The 12,617-nt window shown below is 32.5% G+C and overlaps 1 protein-coding gene across 1 annotated transcript in view; it reads left to right on the forward strand.

The window, feature by feature from the left end:
* The first annotated feature begins 6,710 nt into the window (after window positions 1-6,710).
* Window positions 6,711-12,617, forward strand: part of LOC124535865 (connectin-like) — a 35,582-nt gene continuing 29,675 nt past the window's right edge. The window contains exon 1 of the mRNA XM_047112260.1: window positions 6,711-6,784. The gene's annotated coding sequence lies outside the window, so the exon portion shown is untranslated. The remainder of the gene's footprint in view (window positions 6,785-12,617) is intronic.

The raw sequence follows: 12,617 nt of genomic DNA on the forward strand, positions 1-12,617 counted from the left end.
AAGTTTTAATATCTGGGAAAAGGAATGGTCTCGGACTGCTTCATGTATGAGGAAAGCGGAGGTCAAGAACAATATCGAGAAGGGTGTCAAGATGCGTATTGTGGAAAATCCTCATCATCCTGCGTCAGTAATGATTTCAGTGAGCAGGTCAACTACATTGCCCATTTCCCCGACTACTGTTTTGAATAATAATGCCTTTAATTTGCGGAAATGTTTCCAGGTCAACTCTTGGTAAGCGACTGATAAGAATTAACCGGTTACGAGGGTTTTTATAGGCAATTACGGCGCACAACTCTGACTCTTGTACAGAGTGTTTGTCAGTACATTCATTCAGATCACATTATGTAACAAAAAACTGATTAGATTATCAAAACGGCATAATTGGAAGCTAAAATATAATCTTATAGCTTAACTTGCCACGGAAGGCAGATGAAGTTGTTGGCATCTGAACTCTTTGCAGCCGTGCTGGATTTACTGTCTCATCGGATTATGAAAGCGAGGGAGTAAAAATGCACCTGCCAATATAATTATCAGATAATAGAACTTTGAATTTAATAGAATTATATACTTTTTTTCCTTTTCTATGCATTTATTCGCATTATTTAGTTCAGCAGTTCTGGTTTGATTGAGTAACAAACATTTCATCACACAGTCGCATTTTATCTGATTACCTATCTGATATACCATCTGATATTTTTGCTATTGCCCATAGACATTCGCCAGTAAAAATAAAGAACCATTCCTACATCGCCAATGAGGTACCAACCTTGGGAACTATAATATTATACACCTCGTGCCTGTAGTTACACTAGCTCACCCACCCTTCGTACTAAATGGCAACAATAAGAACGATTGATTGGTACAATATAATATGAGTATACCACTAATAAGGCATTCATAATATTAAAAAAAAAAAAACAATTATATTATTACTGGTGATACGTTGATGATGTTAGGAATGCTTAATATTTCATAAAGCACTGCATCATTATCAAAAAAAACTAAACAACTAAACTAAAACACGGGAAATAGGTCTTACTATTTTCGTATTCAAGCAATAACATTCACAAGCGCCCACGCAATTTATGTGACATTATTAATTTATATTTTTAGCTACAATATCTCATATTAATTAATGATATTTGAATATAATATAAAGGCATTTTTAGTCGAGCTCTGATTTTCTGGCTAGATGTCCATCTGAATCATAACCAAACATTTTGGGGTTAAAGGTACCATTGAATTTGTGTATGCTTGATTTTGCTTATGATCCATCTTGTTTTCGACGATGAAGGTGGTGGTGAACACTCGCCACCTGGAGGCCTATCAGCCCGTCAGCTTATCGATACTATAGAAAGATAGCCGACTATGAATGAGGACAATGCGTTCCCAATTCAGTAATGGTCATAATCTTTTAGGAAGGTACGACTATCGAAAGAACTAGCGTAGGATCAATATTTTTACATGCTTTCCGAGTATCAATTTGTGAAGATGGACCACTCGTACTGCTACGAAGAATTTAAAATGTCGTAATCTGGCCTACGTAGCCATGGCTTCGAAATCTGCAGCTTTATATGAAAGTCGCAAGACTATTACCATATTCGAATCATTTTTTCTTGTTTTATTTATTTGAAATATAATATATATATATAATTTGAAATAAATTGACAAACTACCAATTTTAAAAAGTATATGGAAGTAACGCGAAGTACGTGTACAAAATGAATATTAATAAACTACTAATTTATCTACTACTTATTATTACTACTATCTCTCTTCTATGCTATATAGCATATAAATTATATAAATAATTTATTGTATTATCATTTAACACGAAACCGACCACATAAAGACCAATCCACCTGGCTTGAATCCATTGGGTCTTGTAGTAGCTTTTTATGTGAATTTATCTTAAACACGATCAAGATAGGATATCTGTTCCATTTTTGACAAAAAAGAAAGAAGTCATAAATAGTGTTTGGATTTCTGTGTCGTTTAACAATTTCTTTAAAATTATCCATTTCAGTAATACCTAATCAAGGTTTTTGAATAGAAAATCAATTTTCGACATTTAAATATTAATTGGGTTCTGAGAGATTTACATGTTAAATTACGAAGATCCCAGGTATTTTGTTTGATATTAAAATTATATATTTATAAAACAAACTTAGCTAAGTTATAAATAGTTAACTTTAACAGGGGCAGAAGCTAATCAATAAATCATTTAATTTCTTTTAATTTTAATATTTTCTTCCGACACTGTACCAAAGTTAGTAATCGTCATACTTAAAATACTTCCTTACATATACATCCTCTTGGTGTCGTAACCTTTCCTTTCTTTTATTTCGATTTCACTGGAAACATATCTTACGTATTTCCCACACTTCCACGATTGGCGTGAGAGTGAAGTGGAAGGTATTGGCAGAGCCAAGTCCCCCCAATCCCTAGGACGCTGAGTCCCATCATCGGATCGAAGTTCATCAGAAAACCCACCAAAAAACGATGTGGTACTCTCTCATTCTACCGTTTGAGCCTGACGGCTTATTGTCCTTTTAACCTGACCGAACATAACGCCTGTAAGGCACGCTATTCCGGGATGAAAGTAAGCTCTGTTGCTTTCTCTGTTATTTCAGACTATATTGACGGCGAAATTTTATTCAGATCCGTCCAGCCGAGCTTGTGTGATTGAGTAAAAATATCCATTAAAATAATTCGCATTTTGTAATATGAGTGAGCTTTTTACTTATGTATCAGAATTAAACCACTACTTTTTGTAAATTACTAAGCATATAACAAGTATCAAGTGTAGTAATAATTTTCAGTCTCGATACTGCTATAAATATAGAAAGGAGCTTCTGGAGGACCAAAACCCTACCTTATATTTCAAATACCACAGAAGCTAGTTTATATTTTTGTTAAACCGATCTTTATAAAGTATTTCATATACCTTTTTACGGGTACAGAAAAGAACATTAGGTACATTCATACCCCCCCATCACCCCTCACACGTGGGCAAAGTCGTGGGGGGCACTATCTAGTTAATAATATTGTATGTTTCTGTTCAATGCACTTTGACATTAAAATTTACTCATTAAAACTGTAATAGAGTTGGAATTGCAGATCCAGCTTCCCGGATACATATCTGACGAGTTTGTATTTCATTTAAACTTTGATTGTAATAACTTTTGATATGAAAATGTGGTATAATATTTTAATAACGCTGTTTTTGATAGTACTTTTAATAGTTAATTGAGTTTTCAATTCATTATATTTAAATATCATGCGTAATAAAGTGACTGAGTCTCTTATATGTTCCAAACCTTCTCCTCAAAGGGGGAGGAGGCCTTAGCCTAGAAGTGGGAAATTTATAGTTGCTGTTGTTGTTGTTGTTCTTGTCTCTTAACTGTACAAAAAAAAGACTCTACTTAGAATAATTACAAAAAATCGTTATTATTTTTATTGGTACTTTTGATATGTGATTGTTTTAGTAACAATTTACTTATATCTCAAGTTATGTGAGGGAAAAGATACCTATGTATATTCTAATATTTGCGTGTAATCATGATCTTCTGTTTTTATTTGTTTAGTGTAACCTGTGTGCATGTGTGTACGTGTGTGTGTGTGCGTGTGTGTGAGTGTCTGTGTGTGTGTGTGTGCGTGTTTGGTAACCTTGAAAAGCATTTATATGTGTTTATAGCATTTACAGCATGGAATATGTTCCAAACCTTCCCAAACGAAGAAGCCCAGCAGTGTGAAATTTTTAGGCTGTTGTTGTTTGTTGTTATCATATCATATCATGTCATATCATTTTGCAACTAGCAATCCAACCTGTATTCGTACAGGTATAATTAATTAATAGGCAAGATATAATATAAAGATAATATATACAAAAGCACTCAGTAATATTTTAGTTTTCTACCCTTGGGAAAATAACATAATTGGGTCATTAGTTTCGAAGATAGTTCTACAATACAATCAATGGATAATTATTTTATTTAAATCACGTTAAATATCGCTTAATTGTTATAAATGATCTACTTCGGTTGGTCCAACAGATGGCGTTAGTAGAAAAATAAATCGTTCTAACGTTTCCTACCAAATATATTTAGAACGTACTGGCCCTAAACAAGAGTGTCAAGGGTTTCGTTCGTTTTTATTTTTCGAAAATATCACGACTTAATGGCGTCAAGATGTAAATAAATAAAAATTATGATCATAAATAACAACTTTATTATTTATGACAATGTGATTACTTTTAATGGCCACTCGTGGTCATAATTATCGTAATTTCAATGACACTTCAAATGTAGCCCTATCAGGAAGTTCACGTGCCACTAATAATTACCTTTTCACCCTTCACACCGGAACACTATTGTATTATACCGTGCACCGTACAGCCATAATACAGGATGTTGTCCCAAGTTTTACTTGAGAAAGATTAAATGGTTGTTGGTTGAATTACTGATTGCGAAAAGTTATTGAGTTGGTTTCATTAATCATCGGGTGAGGATTTGTGATTAAAACACTATGGAAACAATAAACTATTTTTGAATATTAAAGAGCTGTAATGTATATGCTGTATATGCAGCTTAAAATTTTACGTTTCTTATCGTATCGGAAATAGTGACAGCAGCCTTACATGTTTTCTCAGGAACGGCAAAATGATTTTCGATATAGGATTTGAATTTAACATATTTAAAAATAGATATTAGATACATAAGAGATATATACTCGTATATATGTAAATATTATAAAAAAGGTAGATTATGTTTTATGAGCCAGATTAGTGGTCACCATCGCTCATAATAGGCATATACAGTGTAAAGAACTTACACAGCAAGGAATTGTAACTATTACTTACATCCTCAAAGCGCCGCCAACCTTGGAAACTAAGATGCTATGTTCCGTGTGACTGTAGTTACACTGGCTCACTCACCCTGTAAACACTTTTTTGTTTCGTGGGCGTGCAAAGAGCTACCATCACGTGGTACAAATTATTACTTCTTGCCATATAAAACTAAGCTTGCTATATTTATTGATCTTAAGCAATGAGACCTATTTTCCTAACATGATATTATATCGTTTAATTTGTTCTGTAATTATTCTATCTTGCTCTGTAATTATTAATAATATCCTAATTCAATATGAACAATTTTAATAAAATATATAAGAACGAAAAGATTGTTAATATCAAATTTCCGGTATGAAGCTCATGATATCAGTAGACGCTTTGATGTATTTATTGAATATTCTAGAAGTGTCACTGGGATTTTGTAAATTATGACAAGAGGTCGGGTGATCCGTTTTTGACAAGCACTTATGGAATTTCAACTGCGTAATCTGTGATCGTCCTTTATTTTGAAATGAAAGCGTACTTTTGAAAGTATCGAGCCCTTTGGGTAAGACCTACTCGTTTGACGTAGAAATGACAGTTCTCTTATGTAGTCATATTATTACCTCTTTACTACAAATCTCAAAATTACCATTACCCGTGTGTGCGAAATGCATACATTGCTAAATTATTATTATAATTAGAAATCAAAATAAAAGTATACTTCATTCAAGTCGGCTTCGACATGCACTTTTGAATTGTCATTTAACAACTATATTTAGAGAAGTTACCATCGGTTCGGAAAGTAGATTCTACTGAGAGGAACCGACAAGAAACTCAGTAGTCACTCTTTTTTAACATTTAAAAATATAGTCATGTTAGTTAAATACAATTATATATGTATTATTATTATATATGTATATTTATTATATATGTAAATTTATTATAGGTATCCTGCCTGAAAGTCTACAAGTATTAATTCCACGCTTTTTTATCGTCTGTATAATCTTGTCGAAGATATACTTTTCACTTAAAATATCTTATTGTTTTTATTCATTTTATTTCATGTTGCTTTATTGGTTTTCAGAAATTATAAATTATTTTAAAAACAAATTAAGACCAATTTTAAATAAGTATGGATTTATATTGTCTATGCGCTATTCAATTGATTTTAATACAATTTGAAAGAATAATTTACATACAGTTATTGAAATTTTAATTGTGGTAACTTAAGTCCTGGAAATGAATAAAGAATACTCTGTAATAAGTCTTTTTTATAGAGAATTGAAGTTTCCAGTAAATTGGCAAAAACTATAATAGAGGTATCATAAGCATTGAAAATTAATATAGGGTACTTTTTAAGTGCTTATTCTAGAGTATCGAGGTTTCTGGGAAATTGGTAATTTTTTTTCTTCGTAAAAGCTCTTTGAAAATTATCAATACTGGACTCAACAATCAATCAGTCGATACATAAAATGAACCAAGATTACAAAATTGTACAAGTTATCGTAGATTGGAGTTCAAATCCAGGAAAGTCGTGATGAAATCTGCATATGTCTATGAAAATCAATTGATTGACAACAAAAATGAGCCACACGTATAATAAGCATAAGCAGATGGAGTTATTATTTAAAGCTGTTGAAACATGGAATATTAAACTTTTAAATTAAATTTTGCTTATTTAATAAACGGCATACCAGACAAACACATACGCAGACAACGTCATAACAGTAAAACAATAAACTAGCTAAAAACTTTACAACTCAATGAATATTAAACACATATAATTATAAAATCATTATAGCCATTACACGATTATGTCCCATCAAGGTTCAAGTACTTCTACGTTATATGCGTTCTCAAACAAAGTTCAGTCGTAGCGATAGTCCCGTAGCGGCCGGTCGTGTTCCGTGCTCGCTGTCTACGTTGTGTTACGTGTTGTGTTTGTTACGGGTATAGTATTTTTGTATTTTTAATCTGTTGTGTTGTATTGTGTGAATGTTTCGAATTTGGCGCCAACCAGCTATTATTATCTGTTGCTTTCAATTGTTTTTTTTTAATTGTCAGTGTTATTCCTATATAATAAGTATTATTTAAACTTAAATAAAATCGAGTATAGGAACTGTTTTAAATATAATTATTCTCTAATGAAGCTTTCATCATTATTTTAATAAAAAATAGGTCTTTATTAATTTAATAAATTTAATAATTCATAAAAGATGCCTAAAGATATAAACTGCCCAAATTTAATCATTTAAGAATTAATTACTACGTAAACTTCTTAATATCAGATTTTGTTAGATTATGAAGTTTGTTTAGCTCTTAAATATCCCCTGGGTAATTAGAGTTTCATAATAAAAATGGTTCAGTATAAAAAATGAGCGAAATTTACAACGGAACGGTATGAAATAGCCTTTGTTTAGATTGTTAAAAATTAACTTCACAAGGAAATAACTAGCGAAGTTTTTTATAGTTTGCTTCGATAAATAAAAATTGCGGATGAAATAGATGTTAAAACTTCGTAATGGGTCTTTTTAAAGGAGTTTCATACTCGGGAGATTTTATTTTATGTCGTATTTTATAAATGACCTATTAGAGTCCGCGTAATAAATGTCATTTTAGAAAGTAGTTTTATGTGTATTGGTTTTCGTTTGTATTTAAAAAAGTATATACATCATCTGAAAAATAAACTATTATATTTTTTAATGCGTTTTCAAATTATGGTTTACACATTTTTTAGATTTGATTAATGTTTTTATTTGTAATGATTTTTTTCATATTATGGAATTATAAATTTAAAAATGGAGCAGTAAATTTCGAAGTATGTCATCATCATTCAAGGTGAAATTTTACCTTTGAAAAATTACTTCGGAAAAACTTCTCATAATTACGTATATAATTGTCAGTAAGGTTATAATTAACAGTGTATCGGTATATTGTTTCTAAATAATTTGACCTGATAATGAAGCGATTGCTTCTAAATTATTCAAATTAAACATTGATGAAAAAAAGGGAAGAAGTTTATATATGTCTGTTACGATTGCCAGTATTATAATTAATGTTTAATAATTTAAAAAAGTTTTTATTGATTGTTTTTTTTTTTTACTATCGAACTTCCATTATTTTCTATTCTTGCGTCTTTGTTTGATAAACAAAAACCATAGTGTTTGTTTGATCTATACAAATAATAAATTTGGGGCGTCCGTTTGTAATATTAAAATTGCTCTTTTTTACTCATATGCATTGAGTATTTATACACCGAACATAATATATCAAAATAACATTTTTACGATTTTTGGAACGGCTGGACCGATTTTGAAGGGACTTTCACTGGCAGACAACTGATATAATAAGTAACTTAGGCTACAATAATTTTTTTTTGTTAAATTTGACATACAAGATCACAGCTAGTTTTACTATATAATATGTTAGTATATAAAAAAAAGTAAAGTTGGGAACGGATTATAGTAAGGTCTCTGATTATTTATAGGTCTAGATATAATGTCAAAGCCTGAGAACGTATCGAAATTGTGGTCAACAGTAATCCTCTAAGTACGTTTACTGGCAAAACAGTATGTCGTTTGGCGAGTGTCAAGCGTAGCTGTCACGCACACCAAGATTAATAAATAAAGTTTGCGTTTGTTATAGTTATTTGAAGCACTATTTGGACATATGTATAAATATTCTGAAAAGCCGAGACGGCCCAGTGGTTAGAACGCTTGCATCTTAATTGGTGATTGCGAGTTCAAACCCAGGCAAGCACCACGATATAAATGTGCTTAATTTGTTTTTATAATTCATCTCGTGCTCGATGGTGAAGGAAAAATCGTAAGGAAACCTACATGTGTCTAATTTCATCGAAATTCTGCCGCATGTGCATTCCACCAACCCACATTGGCACGCACCACTATATATATGTGCTTAATTTATGTTTATAATTTATCTCGTGCTCGGCGGTAAGGAAAACATCGTGAAGAAACCTGCATGTGTCTAATTTCATCGAAATTCTGCCACATGTGCATTACACCAACCCGCATTGGAACAGCGTGGTGGAATATTTTCCAAACCCTCTCCTTAACGGAAGAGGAGGCTTTATCCTAGCAGTGGGAAATTTACAGGCTGTTAGTTTACGTTACTTTTACTTTTATAAATATTCTAAGGCTTTGTACAAGTTGGGCAGGAACAACCCACTCATTACTCAGATCATAATATTCTTCTGCAAAGTTGTTCTTCATGCGTTAAACTATATGTGACACATCGAAATTAAATGTGATCGACTTCAAAGCTGTATTTCTTGTTTGCATATTTGACCCATCGAAAATTATAATAAATTTAAGCGAATTTTCTCGCTTACAGACTTTTAACGTTTATACAGCTGTGAATGTTGCTGTCGGTCTGAGGCTTCTCGTTGAGAAGGTGTAGAGCTTGTTACTGATGGATAGATATATTTGGAAAATTAACATCCGACACTTAAAGGTTAGGAAGTATTATACGATTTATACAAAATATGCACTGACTATAACGAGTAGTGCGCCCTTGATTTGAAGTCGCAATCATCGGCTAAGACACATTATATAACCACTGAGCTCAATTAACACTAAATATTTTTGCGAACAAGGAAATAAATTCTTTGTATAAATGACCTCAAACTATTAACTCGTTCAAAAGTCATAAGATCAATAAGTAATGCATAAAATTTCAAATAAAAATAGCGTTCCAATATTCCTGTTCCAATTATGCGTAAAGCTTTTTTCAACGAGTAGGGACGATAATAATCCAGGGGTCAGGATCGAATCTGCGATTTGAACATAGTTGGCGCTAATCAAACCCATTTACCATTTACGTCATATGAATAAAGTACGTGTATAATATTTAGGTTGTTATATAGTTTTTCGAACTTTATCTATTATACGGGTAAGGTTAGTTCATGTATTGGATTTATTACTGCTAGAACAACATCTATTATAAAATATAGATTATTTTTGTGGATTTAGATAACAATCTCAATACGTTTTTTATCAATTTGTACTTTTCAATTTAAAGTGATTGTTATCAATAATGGAATCCTTCGAGCATTTACTAATCGCCATTTAAAAATATAACCTATGCCGTTTTATATTATTTTTTTAAGTAAGTAACTCTCTCTCTCTCTGTTACTCCTTAACGGTTTAAACGCTGAACCGATTTATATGAAATTTACAATGGAGACAATTTGAATCCCAGAGGAGGCCGTGTGTTTTTTTAATACCTCAAGGGAATAAAAAGATGCCTGACGTTTCTTTTACTACAGATTAAGTTTTAAAACGTCCGGGTAAGCCGTAGGTATAGCTATTTTTATATTCAAGCTACCATTGACCACAAAGACGGCAACGAAATTAGTAAAATTTATCAATGATTTACATTTAATAATCGTATTGTACAAATTTATATTTCCTGTTTGAAAATCATCGAGTATAAAACTCCTAATCTCATTTGTCATATACGTCAGAATTATAATAATAAATAAATTAACTCGAACTCTTAAAATTATAGCTATCTCTCTTTTCCGCCCACATTGAGAACTTTTAACATTGTTGCTATCTCTCTTTTTTGAGGTATTATCCATCCACTTCGCTAATGCAGACATTTTAAAGCTTTTATTTACTAACTTCATCTCTAACTCTATGCGTGGGTCAAATGTTGCAGTTGAATTTTAAACCAGTTCCACACAATCAATTTATGTAAAACTTTGCACACACTACTGTTGTTTTGTACAATACAATTTAGTAAACAAAATTGTTTTCGTTTTGTTACATAAATCATTTTACAACAACAACAACTTCAAAATTTCACACTGCTGGGCTAAGGCCTCCTCTCCCGTTGAGGAGAAGTTTTGGAACATATTCCACAACGCTATTAGAATGCGGATTGGTGGAATACACATGTGGCAGAATTTCGCTGAAATTAGACACATGCAGGTTTCCTCACAATGTTTTCCTTCACGAGCACGAGATAAATTGTAAATACAAATTATAGCCTGCCTAGGTTTCAATCCGCAATCATCGGTTCAGATACACGTGTTCCAATCACGGGGCCATCTCGGCTCATCATTTTATAATTATATAATTTTATAAATGCGATATTATTCTTAAATCGTTGAATCAATTCATATGAAATTCGTTATGCCGATAGTTTGAGTCCCGGTGAACGACTTATGTTACTTTTTAATTCACCCCTCAAGTTGATAAATAGGGGTCGACAGTTTATGTAAAGGCGTAGGTTCAGTTAGCAGATATCTAGCAGCAAATGTATTATTTATATTAGTTTTAGAGAAGTAGAGTAGCAGAGAAGTAGAGTTAGTATAGAGCATATAGAATACAGTAAAAAGCGATGAGGTCCACGGAAAGTTTAATATAGTACATGCAAAAATAATACACTTATTTAATTACATAATATGCAATATAATTTTGTTATTACTTTTGATAATTATACAACTATTATTATAATTAATAGATCTATTAACACGAACGAAGGTACGCCGTACGTATGTATGTTAAGCTATATTAAATTCTAAAATAAACGCTATCATGATTTGTTCGAACTTATTCACCAGCTTTGTAGTGGTAAGTTGTTCATAATCCCATTTGTCTTATGTGATATTTTTTTTTAAATATTAAATAAAAACAATTGAGATTACTATTGTTAAACAGAGATAGCTATATTTTTCTTACTCTCTATTAAAATTATTGAAGGAAAGATTATATCGAATCCCATAAATGTTTAATGGTTCCATCTTAAATGTCATAGTAGTTTTAGTAAATATATGTATATTATATTTACTTCACTTTCATATGAGCAAGCTGGTCTTAGTAGGTATCTCATCACATATTCTAGTACCATACAGTAATGCTTAGTATTGTTGTGTTCCGGTTTGAGAGGCGAAAGTAACTCTCGGCAAAATCTAAAATTACCAAAGTTGGCGATTGGCGTTGTAAGGTTGGTTGTTGGTTAATACTTCTTACAGCGGTGGTGACCGCTTACAACATCATCATTTATCCCATTTGAATGCCAGTCAATAAATCATTCTGTTTGAATATTAAGTAAGACAAACTGCAAGACTCATATTTATGTTGAATTTTTATACCCATACATAAATATTATAATGCAAAAAATGCTATGAAAATGAGCTACTAATACCGTATCTCACTCGTGAAATATTGTAAGCCGATTTACAAACCGCTATCTTTATACGTATATCCTTGAAATGTTTTCGTTATTATATTAGTAATACGGATACATTCTACCGCTTTTAGGGTTCCGTAGCCGAAACGGAACCCTAATAACAAGAGTCCGCTGTCCTCTTGTCAATCCGCCTGTCACCAGGCTGCCTCTTAAGAACCGTGATAATTAGACACTAGAAAATAAATCTTAAAAATATTTAAGTGGAGCTCTCATACATCACATCACATCATCAGCCTGTTGTTGTCCACTGCTGGATATAGGCCTCTCCAAGCGCACGCCACTGTGGTCTTTCTCCGGCTACTCGCATCCAGCTCCTGCCTACCGCCTTGCGTATATCGTCACTCCACCGTGCCTGAGGGCGTCCTACACTACGTTTGCCGAGACGCGGTCTCCACTCTAGAACACGTTTTCCCCAACGGATGTCGGTTCTACGACAAATATGACCAGCCCACTGCCACTTCAGCTTACTAATCCGGTGGGCTATCCGTCATGACATACGGAGCCGAAACGTGGACACTCACGACAAGGCTAGTCCACCAGTTTAAAGTCGCTCAGCGTGCTATGG

This window comes from Vanessa cardui, chromosome 15, assembly GCF_905220365.1.
Source record: "Vanessa cardui chromosome 15, ilVanCard2.1, whole genome shotgun sequence".
Taxonomy (NCBI): domain Eukaryota; kingdom Metazoa; phylum Arthropoda; class Insecta; order Lepidoptera; family Nymphalidae; genus Vanessa; species Vanessa cardui.